Source organism: Salvelinus namaycush, chromosome 9, assembly GCF_016432855.1.
Source record: "Salvelinus namaycush isolate Seneca chromosome 9, SaNama_1.0, whole genome shotgun sequence".
Classification (NCBI taxonomy): domain Eukaryota; kingdom Metazoa; phylum Chordata; class Actinopteri; order Salmoniformes; family Salmonidae; genus Salvelinus; species Salvelinus namaycush.
The window spans coordinates 5538972-5552341 of NC_052315.1; the positions used below are offsets into that span (position 1 = coordinate 5538972).

The window sequence follows — 13370 nt, forward strand, 5'->3', positions numbered from 1 at the left end:
CAAAAGCAGGCGGGCCCTGGAAGTTTAAATATCACCGAATTAACAACAAATAAGGTACAGGTGAAAACAATCAAGACCAAACCAACAGAAAAGAAAAAGGAAGCTAGTAGACCGGTGACGACGACCGCCGAGTGCCGCCCGAACAGGGAGAGGAGCCCGTCCTCCCAAATTAAGTAGACACCAACCTCCTGTGGTGTGAATACTTATGTAAATGAGATTCTGTATTTAATTTTCAATAAATCTGCAAAAAAATTCTGAACGCATGTTTTCACTTTGTCCTTATGGGGTATTGTGTCTAGATGGTTGAGAAAAATAAGAAATATATATATATATATATATTCCATTTTGAATTCAGGCTGTAACACAACAAAATGTGGAATAAGTCAAGTACAGACCATATACTGTATACAGATTATAGAAAAGAGCAGAAGCTCTGAACTCTCCGTTCAGCCCTCAGTCCTACTGGTCAATTTTCAATTTTAATATTTCTCCAGTAGGTTTTCTTAAGAAGAAAGCCCCTACTGCTATGTCAAAAATAATAACACACTACACTGAACACGAACAGTATACTACAGTCCGCAAAAACACCAGTAATTACTGTAGTATATACACTACAGTTTTTTTTATACGGTATTTATACTATAGTAAACTGTAAATACTACAGTCATATCCGCAACACTACAGTAAATACTACAGTATTTATACTATAGCATTTCTTTCATGTGGGGGGGGGATAATGTATTCTCTTCACATACCATTTCCCCTATAGCACGATTTCCATCAGACATGGGAGAGAGTTCAGCTAGTTTGATGATGCTAATAGTGACAATGGCAAGGAGGTTAGAATTTTGATCTTCACATCCCAGCAGCCTCATGAAATTGCGATGTGCTACTGTTTCTCCTACCCCCTGCGATGTTGTTCTGTCTCTCCAACACTGCTAAAAATGTCCTCTGGGCTTTGAAAGCTTTTCTACTGTGAATCGAGTTCTCCCAAAATCAAGAGGAGTTACAGAGCCAACTTGTGATAAGGGCATAAAATTGCCAAAATGCCAGAATGAAGTAAACAGACAACTTGGCTTCTTCAGTTTAAATGCCACATGAAGAATATCTTACTTTGAAAAGCTGGTTTACATATCATCTTGAGGGAAAGTGTCTGCCATTTTAGTTATTTGAGGGGAATTTCATCGATCTCAGTGGGGACCGTGTGTGTTAAGTAAATAATGCCAAGCAAGGTCCCCATTCATCAACTAACAAATATTTAGATAACCTGGTTAGTGAAAGCTAATTGACATTTTTCCAACCTTTTTATGCGAGTAAAGTACAGTACATGACCAAGTACATGCTCGTGGAACATCTCATTCCAAAATCATAGGCATTAATATGGAGTTGGTGCCCCTTTGCTGGTATAAAAGCCTCCACTCTTCTGGGAACGCTTTCCACTAGATGTTAGAACATTGCTGCAGGGGATTAGGCCTGGTTCGCAGTCAGCATCCCAATTCAAAGGTGTTCGATGGGGTTGAGGTCAGGGCTCTGTGTAGGCCAGTCAAGTTCTTCCACAGCGATCTCGACAAACCATTTCTGTATTGACCTCGCTTTGTGCATGGGGGCATTGTCATGCTAAACAGGAAAGGGAAAAAATTCAACAACAAAAAACTGTTGCCACAAAGTTGAAAGCACAGAATTATCTAGAATGTCATTGTATGTCTTAAGATTTCCCTTCACTGGAAATAAGGGGCTTACCCCAAACAATGAAAAACAGCCCCAAACCATTATTCTTCCTCCACCAAACTTTACAGTTGTCACTATGCATTGGGGCATGTAGTGTTCTTCTGGTATCCCGCGAACCCAGATTTGTCCGTCGGACTGCCAGATGGTGAAGTGTGATTCATCACTCCAGAGTCCACTGGCAGCGAGCTTTATACCACTCCAGCCGACGCTTGGCATTGCGCATGGTGACGAACAGTTCTTGTGCTGACGTTGCTTCCAGAGGCAGTTTGGAACTGGGTAGTGACTGTTGCAACAGAGGACATATTATTTTTATGTGCTACTCGCTTCAGCACTCGGTGGTCTCGTTCTGTAAGCTTGAGTGGCCTACCACCTTGCGGCTGAACCGTTGTTGCTTCTAGACATTTCCATTTCACAATAACAACACTTGCAGTTGACCGGGGCAGCTCTAGCAGGGCGGAAATTTGACAAACTGTCTTCTTGGAAAGGCGGCGTCCTATGATGGTGTCACATTAAGCACTTCATTAAGGCCATTCTTCTGCAAATGTTTGTCTATGGAGATTGCATGGCTGTGGGCTCGATTTTATACACCTGTTAGCAACGGCTGAGGCTGAAATAGCTGAATCCACTAACTTGAAGGGGTGTCCACATACTTTTGTATATACAGTTGAAGTTGGAAGTTTACATTCACTTAGGTTGGAGTCATTGAAACTCGTTTTTCAACCACTCCACAAATTTCTTGTTAACGAACTATAGTTTTGGCAAGTCGGTTAGGACATCTACTTTGTGCATGACACAAGTCATTTTTCCAACAATTGTTGACAGACAGATTATTTCACTGTATCACAATTCCAGTGGGTCAGAAGTTTACATACACTAAGTTGACTGTGCCTTTAAACAGCTTGGAAAATTCACGAAAATTGTGTCATGTCTTTAGAAGCTTCTGATAGGCTAATTGACATAATTTGAGTCAATTGGAGGTGTACCTGTGAATGTATTTCAAGGCCTACCTTCAAACTCAGTGTCTCTTTGCTTGACATCATGGGAAAATCAAAAGAAATCAGCCAAGACCTCAGAAAAAAGATTGTAGACCTCCACAAGTCTGGTTCATCCTTGGGAGCAATTTCCAAACGCCTGAAGGTACCACGTTCATCTATACAAACAATAATATGCAAATATAAACACCATGGGACCACGCAGCCGTCATACCGCTCAGGAAGGAGATGCGTTCTGTCTCCTAGAGATGAATGTACTTTGGTGCGAAAAGCGCAAATCAATCCCAGAACAACAGCAAAGGACCTTGTGAAGATGCTGGAGGAAACGGGTACAAAATTATCTATAGCCACAGTAAAACAAGTTCTATATCTACATAACCTGAAAGGCCGCTCAGCAAGGAAGAAGCCGCTGCTCCAAAACCGGCAGTTTATTAGGCTACAGATGAAATATGTTTTGATGAACTTCACAGGTTGGTGAAAGCGCACGGTGACGAGCTTGATGCCGCTCTCCCATAAATAGGGTGTTATTCTGGTGACATGATGATCGATGCTTGATGCTGCATGTTTGACAAATAATCTAGCTCTTTTGTCCATAATAGGTATGTCATCGTATACGTAGCCTTCCTGCACAGTCTGCGAGCTGTCGGCTAGAACAGGGTTTCCTAGGGGCAGGACCGAGTTTGGGAAAACCCTGGGCTAGAGCGCATATGCAAAGACCATTCACTATATAACTAAAACAAACTGGTTACAAAACCATCAGTAGAGTGTTAAATGCGATGGAAACATATTTGCTTGTTTTTTATATTTTATTTGGTACATGGGAATTTAACCGCAAAAGTTGTTTTTTTATGCATAACGTCATCACACACATCTTGTTCTCCACAACAAGTACATTTTATGGAAAATGTGCATATTGTTTTTATGCAGATTTTTTTTCATATTCTCATGAAAATCTGTCACCAATTGGATGGAAACTCACAAGCTAGTGAGTGTATTTTGTAATGGTTTCTCCATTCATCATATTCAATATTTGTTCATACAGCCAGCACTCCGCCTCAGCCCGTTCTCTGCCATAGTCCAGACTTTCTCTGTGGCATCAAGATACATTAGAACTAAACCGTGTGCTTGTCCCTGTTTTTCCAATTGTTATTTTCCTCCAGATAGTGTCAGGGCAATACTTTTCAACCAGAAATCCAACTTACTGATTGCCTTTCTATCTAAGTCTTCACATGCTTGTGGGAAATAAGAAACTGGGAACTGTTAAGTCTGACATGATTGTGTTCAAGTGCTTTTTGAAGTCGGAACAATTATTCAACCAATAAGATTTTAGCTAGCTTGATAAGCTTGCTAACATTGCTAATAATAAAGTTAGCTAGCTTGCTTAACATTGACAATATGGTCAGACCTAGCTACATCATCCATAATGATGAGGTTGTAATGATCAAACATTGATTTGTCGTCATCTTTAGGTTGAAAAGGTAAAAAAAAAAGGTTAATGGTGAAGCAACAACATTTTCTCTGAGTTCCCCCACTTGTAATTACAACTTTGAGGGTCATTCAAGTGAAATTACCCACTGGGAACTAGGATCTTCCGATTAGCATGTGCATGCAGCATTAAACTTCTACTCTCTACTCCAGTGTTTCCCAACTCCAGTCCTCGACTACCCCCCCAACAATACATATTTTTGTTGTGGCTCCGGACAAGAACACCTGATTCTACTTGTCAACTAATCATCAAGCCCATGAGAAGTCGAATCAGGTGTTTTTGTCTGGAGATACAACAATAATGTGTGCTGTTGGGGGTATTTATGCATTTTTTATTTAACTAGGCAAGTGAGTTTGGAACAAATTCTTATTTGCAATGACGGCCTACCAAAAGGCCTCCTGCGGGGACAGGGGCCTGGGATTTAAAAAAAAATATATATATAAACATAGGACAAAACACACATCACAATGAGACAACACAACACTACATAAAGAGAGACCTAAGACAACAACATAGCAAGGAAGCAACACATGACAACACAGCATGGTAGCATTACAACATGGTAGCAGCGCAAAACATGGTACAAACATTGGGCACGGACAACAGCACAAAGGGCAAGAAGGTAGAAACAACAAAACATCACACATAGCAGCCACAACTGTCAGTAAGAGTGTCCATGATTGAGTCTTTGAATTAAGAGATTGAGATAAAACTGTCCAGTTTGAGTGTTTGTTGCAGCTCGTTCCAGTCTCTAGCTGCAGCGAACTGAAAAGACGAGTGACCCAGGGATGTGTGTGCTTTGGGGACCTTTAACAGAATGTGACTGACAGAACAGGTGTTGTATGTGGAGGAGGAGGGAGTGAGGCCTAAGAGGGTTTTATAAATAAGCATCAACCAGTGGGTCTTGCGACGGGTATACAGAGATGACAAGTTTACAGAGGAGTATAGAGCGCAGTGATGTGTCCTATAAGGAGCATTGGTGGCAAATCTGATGGCCGAATGGTAAAGGACATCTGGGTACTGGAGGACCGGAGCTGGGAAACGCTGCTCTACTCAATAGCTCAACAACTATCTGTGTCCAGACCTATAATGCATTCCGTGTAGAGAATGACACCATCCTTTTTGTCAAACAAGAATGATGAAACAACAGCTCCTTGGGCTGTATAATCTCTCCGTGCAGAAAAAGCTTCTGATAGACTAGAATGGTCATACAGTGAGCTCCAAAAGTATTGGGACAGTGACAAATGTTTTGTTGTTTTGAAATTGTACAGTCAGCTTTAATTTGAGGGTATTTCATCCATATCGTGTGAACCATTTAGAAAATCACAGCACTTTGGGGTCCCCCCATTTTAGGGGACAAAAAATATTGGGACGAATTCACATGTGATTTAAAGTAGTCAAAAGTTTAATTTGTTTATTTTAGAGGGTAGATCAGCTTTAATGTTGCAGATAGATTGTGGCTTCTGTCAATGTAATTGTCTGCAGACGCACAAATATAATACAGACACACAAATACCCCCAAGACATGTTAACCTCTCACCATTACAATAACAGGGGAGGTTAGTATTTTATATCATACCCCCAAGACATGCTAACCTCTCACCAGTACAATAACAGGGGAGGTTAGTATTTTATATCATACCCCCAAGACATGCTAACCTCTCACCAGTACAATAACAGGGGAGGTTAGTATTTTATATCATACCCCCAAGACATGCTAACCTCTCACCAGTACAATAACAGGGGAGGTTAGTATTTTATATCATACCCCCAAGACATGCTAACCTCTCACCATTACAATAACAGGGGAGGTTAGTATTTTATATCATACCCCCAAGACATTCTAACCTCTCACCATTACAATAACAGGGGAGGTTAGTATTTTATATCATACCCCCAAGACATGCTAACCTCTCACCAGTACAATAACAGGGGAGGTTAGTATTTTATATCATACCCCCAAGACATGCTAACCTCTCACCAGTACAATAACAGGGGAGGTTAGTATTTTATATCATACCCCCAAGACATGCTAACCTCTCACCATCACAATAACAGGGGAGGTTAGTATTTTATATCATACCCCCAAGACATGCTAACCTCTCACCATTACAATAACAGGGGAGGTTAGTATTTTATATCATAACCCCAAGACATGCTAACCTCTCACCATTACAATAACAGGGGAGGTTAGTATTTTATATCATACCCCCAAGACATGCTAACCTCTCACCATTACAATAACAGGGGAGGTTAGTATTTTATATCATACCCCCAAGACATGCTAACCTCTCACCATTACAATAACAGGGGAGGTTAGCATTTTATATCATACGCCCAAGACATACTAACCTCTCACCATTACAATAACAGGGGAGGTTAGCATTTTATATCATACCCCCAAGACATGCTAACCTCTCACCATTACAATAACAGGGGAGGTTAGCATTTTATATCATACCCCCAAGACATGCTAACCTCTCACCATTACAATAACAGGGGAGGTTAGCATTTTATATCATACCCCCAAGACATGTTAACCTCTCACCATTACAATAACAGGGGAGGTTAGTATTTTATATCATACCCCCAAGACATGTTAACCCCTCACCATTACAATAACAGGGGAGGTTAGCTTTTTTTAAATATATATATTTTTAAATCCAAAGTGCTGGAGTAGAGAGCCAAAACAACAAATGTGCCATCGTCCCAATACTTTCAGCTCACTGGATCTCTGGTCTGTCTTGGAATATATGGGAATTGTCTCCAAATTTAATTAATATGATTAAAATATATGCCAAATCGCTCAGCCATAATTATAACAGGCAACTCTGTTTCAGAATCACTAGAGGCAGAGAATCTAGACAATGTATCAATCGCTCCCAAACGCATTGAAGATCGTAGATAAATACAGCTTTATTTCAAGTTATAAAATGAATCTAACCAAATCAGCTCTACTACCTCTCAAGACCCCGATGGAGGACTCCATCTCTACTTATGGAATCCTAATAGTTTTCCATTTTAAATATGTGGGAGTAGATTATCTCCTTCTTTAGATAAAACCTTTGCAAGAAACTTTGACAGAACGCTCAAATAATTTCAATCCAACCTCAGTAGATGGAATAATATCCAGTTGCTTTAACCCGGCACAATATTTATTGTCAAAATTAATATATTGCCAAGGCTGAATTTCAGTATTTCAATGCTTCCCATGACTCCCCCTTCAGGCTGTTGGGAAAAATGTATTGTGCGGTTTTTAAAAATGCATACGCAAGGTAAAAGATCCCAGATAAAATGTATACATTTCTAAAGAGGGAAAGACATAGGAGGACTATCCGTACTGGTGGATTCTGGGTACTAACTCCTAAACTTGGGATAGGGTTAATTATCAGGTATGCTATTGAAATATTGAGTGCTTAGGTTTAGAGAGTCTACACCAGAAGTTAATGGTTATCTGTAGGAGGAAGGTATATGGTGGGTGAAATTAAGTTTGGAATGTGCTGAGTGCAGGGAAAGTGATCACGTAACAGGCAGTGATAAAGGGAGAGAGCCATGAATTAGTGATGAAGGGGTCAGGTCAGATTAAGAGAGAAAGAAACGTTTATGGCCGTATTACTTAGATATGTTTGTTCAGATGTGTAGAAGGAGACTCGGCCTAAGAGAAAGGGATTTAAATATCAGTGCTTGTGTGAACAATGTGTTTGTCTAATGCAGCTGTATTGATCCTCTGGGAAGAATAAACTTGGTTTAAGATTTCATAGTGTCGGTCAAGTTTTTACTCTGAGATTTAGAACCTAACCGTACCAAACTTTAAATTGTATTTCCAGGCTCTAGCATTTCCAGTAGCGGTGCGTGCAGCACTGGCAGGCAGCACTGGCAGGCAGCACTGGCCGGCAGCACTGCTGCAAATGTTTTGGGGGGACTAAGATGGCAACCACCTCTCTCCCATTTAACCAGTGCATACAGTTACTGTTAGAAGCTATAACATCAGAACTATTGACAGTGGGAATGAATGGTGCTAGTCAAGGAACAATTGAGGCCTGGACAAATATACTTGACTCTGTAAAGAACATTCTCAGCTAAAGCCCACCCCCCCCCCCCCCACACACACACACACAGTACCAGGCAAAAGTTTGGACACACCTACTCATTCCATGGTTTTTCTTTTCTTTTTACTATTTTCTACATTGTAGAATAACAGTAAAGACATCAAAACTATGAAATAACACATATGGAATAATGTTGTAACCAAAAAAAGTGTTAAACAAACATATTTTATATTGAGATTCTTCAAAGTAGCCACCCTTTTTTTTGATGACAGCTTTGCACACTCTTGGCATTCTCTCAACCAGCTTCATGAGGAATGCTTTCCAACGGTCTTGAAGGAGTTCCCACATATACTGCGCACCTGTTGGCTGCTTTTCCTTCACTCTGCGGGCCAACTCATCCCAAACTATCTCAATTGGGTTGAGGTCTGGTGATTGTGGAGGCCAGGTCATCTGATGCAGCACTCCACCCCTCTCCTTCTTGGTCAAATAGCCCTTATGATAGTCCCACTAAGCGCATACCAGATAGGATGGCGTATCGCTGCAAAATGCTGTGGTAGCCATGCTGGTTATATGTGCCTTGAATTCTAAATAAATCACCAACAGTGTCACCAGCAAAGCACCATCACACCTCATCTTTCATCATCCGTTCGCCTACTCTGCGTCTCACAAAGACACGACGGTTGGAACCAAAAATCTCAAATTTGGACTCATCAGACCAAAGGAAAGATTTCCACCAGTCTAATATCCGTTGCTCGGGATTCTTGGTCCAAGCAGGTCTCTTCTTCTTATTGGTGTCCTTTAGTAATGGTTTCTTTGCAGCAATTTGACCATGAAGGCCTGATTCACGCAGTCTCCTCTGAACAGTTGATGTTGAGATGTGTCTGTTATTTGAACTCTGTGATGCATTTATTTGGGTTGCAATTTCTGAGGCTGTTAACTCTAATGAACTTATCCTCTGCAGCAGAGGTAACTCTGGGTCGTCCTTTCCTGTGTTGATCCTCATGAGAGCCAGTTTCATCATAGCAATTGATGGTTTTGATACTGCACTTGAAGAAACTTTCAAATTTCTTGAAATCTTCCGGATTGACTGACCTTCATGTCTTAAAGTAATTATGGACTGTCGTTTCTCTTTGCTTCTTTGAGCTGTTTTTGCCATAAAATGGATTTGGTCTTTTACAAAATAGGGCTACCTTCTGTATACTACCCCTACCTTGTCACAACATAACTGATTGGCTCAAATGCATTAAGAAGGAAAGAAATTCCACAAATTAACTTTTAACAAGGCACACCTGTTAATTGAAATGCATTCCAGGTGACTACCTCATGAAGCTGGTTGAGAGAATGCCAAGAGGGTGCAAAGCTGTCATCAAGGCAAAGGGTGGCTACTTTGAAGTATTTAAAATATATTTTGATTTGTTTAACCCTTTTTTGTTACTACATGATTCCATATGTGTTATTTCATAGTTTTGATGTCTTCACTATTATTCTACAATGTAGAAAATACTAAAAATAAAGAAAAACCCTTGAATGACTAGGCGTGTCCAAAATGTTGACTGGTACTGTATATACACACTGAGTGGATAAAACATTTGGAACACCTTCCTAATGTTGAGATGCACCCCCAATTCGTCGGGGCCATGGACTCCACAAGGTGTCGAAAGCTCATGTTGACGCAAATAGTCTACTTGGACACCGGGTCCCCACATTTCGCACTCTGAATAGCCTGACGCCACAGGGCTCTTCTCGCAGGCTCCATATACCTACGTGGGAGCATTGCGAACCCGTAGGTTGGGATTTTTGACCTGGCTACATGTACATTGAACACAGCAGCTTTTCGGCATGTTTTTCTATATAACCATTTTTTTTTTTTATTGACAACGAAGTTGCCTCTATTACAATGGGGGTCAATAGAAAACAATGTTGGTTTTCCCAATTTGTGAGCGTGGTCGAGGGGAATTGCCTATTATTACGTGAATACCGACTGGGACTATGCTTCCCACAGTTGTGTCAAATTGGCTGGATGTCTTTTGGATGTTTGGCCATTCTTGATACACACTTGAAACTTTTGAGTGTGAAAAAAGCCAGCATCGTTGCAGTTCTTGACACACTCTAACCGGTGCGCCTGGCAACTACTACCATACCCCGTTCAAAGGCACTTTAATATTTTTCGACAATGATTTAAGTGGATTTAACAAAGTGATATCAATAAGGGATCTTTGCTTTGAGCTGGAATCACCTGGTCAGTCCATGTCATGAAAACACAATGTTTTGTATACTCAGTATAAAGTAGATTACTTTTATTTTGTACTTTTTTTTGTTTTTCTTAAAACCATATTGTTGGTTAAAAGGGCTTGTAAGTAAGCATTTCACTGTAAGGTCTACTACACCTGTTGTATTTGGCGCATGTGACAAATACAATTGAATTTGATTGGTGTCTGGATTCACCTGGTCAGCCTATAGAAACACAATGTTTTGAATACTCTGTGAATTTAGAGACTTTTGCTACTTTCTTTCCTTCCACCTGGGGGGCAGTATGGGGGGGTCGAACGGAGACTCGGGGAATAGATGGGTGGGAGTGGGACTGATAAACAACCTCCGTTGCTGGGTGGGTGTGTGCAAATTCAAAGCTGAGTTTCTGTTGTCATGGCAAACTGCCAGTTGCCTTACTGCCTCCCTGGCATGAGTGGCCTTTGAATGATTAACTTGGTCAAACTACGTGCAATGTGAACTGAATAAGCAGAGTTTTGTCTTATTGGAAAAACCATGATTCATATTTTGATATTCAATGATTTTCCCCTCTAGCAGCATTAAGGCCAGACTTTTGAATATTGAATGATCTCTGATTTTCATTCAGCTAGATTTAAGGCCTTGTGAGTTTTGAAAATTGATTTGATTTCACATGAAAGTTATGTAAAGATATTTTCTGAAGGAAAGGGGAATTATATTGACCATCTCAGTTAAAAACCGATGCCCTTGTCTACAAAAAATAAATAAAAATAAATAATATGATTTACATTTATTCTAAAGCTCCTGGAAACAACAGGTGTGGATGAGAGAAATCCAACCCAGTGTCAGTAATCCACATTAATAATGTTTACATACTGCGTTACTTATTTCATATCTACAGTACATTCGGGAAGTATTCAGACCTCTTGACTTTTTCAACATTTTGTTGCTTTTCAGCCGTATTCTAAAATTGATTAAATTATCCCCCCCCCCCCCCCCCCCAATCTACACACAATACACCACAATGACAGTGAAATCAGTTCTTTTTACATTTTTGCAAATGTATTAGAAATAACAGAAAAACCTTATTTACATAAGTATTCAGACCCTTTGCGTTGAGACTCAAAATTGAGCTCAGGTGCATCCTGTTTCCATTGATCATCTTGGAGATGTTTCTACAACTTGATTGGAGTCCACCTGTGGTAAATTCAACTGATTGGACAGGATTTGGAAAGGCACACGTCTGTCTATACAAGATCCCACAGTTGACAGTACATGTCAGAGCAAAAACCAAGCCATGAGGTTGAAGGAATTGTCGTGACAGAATCGTGTCGAGGCACAGATCTGGGGAAGGGTACCAACATTTTCTGCAGCATTGAAGGTCCCCAAGAACACAGTGAACTCCATCATTCATGAATGGAAGAAGTTTGGAACTACCAGAGTCTTCTTAGAGATGGCCGCCCAGCCAAACTGAGCAATCGGGGGAGAAGGGTCTTGGTCAGGGAGGTGACTCGATGGTCACTCTGACAGAGCTCCAGATTTCCTCTGTGGAGATGGGAGAACCTTCCAGAAGCACAACCATCTGTGCAGAACTCCACCAATCAGTCCTTTATGGTAGAGTGGCCAGATGTAAGCCACTCCTCAGTAAAAGGCACCACTGCCCACTTGGAGTTTGCCAAAAGGCACCTAAAGGACTCTCAGACCATGAGAAACATGATTCTCTGGTCTGATGTAACCAAGATTAAACTCTGGCCTGAATGCCAAGCGTCACGTCTGTCGGAAACTTGGCACCATCCCTACGGTGAAGCATGGTGGTGGCAGAATAATGCTGTGGGGATGTTTTTCAACGGCAGGGACTGGGAGACTAGTCAGGATCAAGGGAAAGATGAACAAAGCAAAGTCCTTGATGAAAACCTGCTCCAGAGCTCTCAGGACCTCAGACTGGGGCATAGGTTCACCTTCCAACATGTCAATGACCCTAAGCACACAGCCAAGACAACGCAGGAGTGGCTTCGGGACAAGTCTCTGAATGTCCTTGAGTGGCCTAGCCAGAGCCAGGACTTGAACCCGATCTAACATAGAGAGAGCGAGAGAGAGAGAGAGAGATGAAAATAGCAGAGCAGAGACGCTCCCCATCCAACCTGACAGAGCTTGAGAGGGTCTGCATAGAAGAATGGGAGAAACTCCCCAAATACAGGTGTGCCAAGCTTGTAGCGTCATATCCAAGACGACTCGAGACTAATCGCTGTCAAAGGTGCTTCAAAAAAATACTGAGTAAAGGGTCTGAATACTTACGTAAATGTGATTTCATTTTTTTTTTATACATTTGCAAAAATGTATAAAAACCTGTTTTTGCTTTGTCATTATGGGGTATTGTGATGTCATTATGGGGTATTGTGATGTCATTATGGGGTATTGTGATGTCATTATGGGGTATTGTGTGTAGATTGATGAGGGGGAAAAAACAATTTAATTAATTTTAGAATAAGGCTGTACCGTAACAAAATGTCAAAGGTGAAGGGGTCTGAATACTTTCCGAATGCACTGTATATAATGTATTCTCGTTAAGGCCATCCTATTCAACTATTGCTGTACATATACTATTATATCCTATGTATTCTACAGATCTACTAAATATTCTATTCACATACACAATCCGGACTTCGACATTGCTCATCCTAATATTTATACATTTCTTTTTACATTTTAGTAGATCTCTTATCCAGAGCGACTTACAGGAGCAATTAGGGTTAAGTACCTTGCTCAAGGGCACTGACAGATTTCACATAGTCAGCTCGGGGATTTGAACCAGCAACCTTTTGGTTAATAACCTCTTAACCACTAGGCTACCACCCAGCCCACATTTGTGGTGTATTATTGTGAATTGTT

At 40.8% G+C, this 13370-nt stretch overlaps 1 non-coding gene across 1 annotated transcript; it reads left to right on the top strand.

The window, feature by feature from the left end:
* The first annotated feature begins 467 nt into the window (after positions 1-467).
* Positions 468-520, top strand: LOC120054219. Its single transcript, XR_005477590.1, has one exon. It is a non-coding gene; the product is annotated as a U7 small nuclear RNA (small nuclear RNA).
* The last annotated feature ends 12850 nt before the right edge of the window (positions 521-13370 follow it).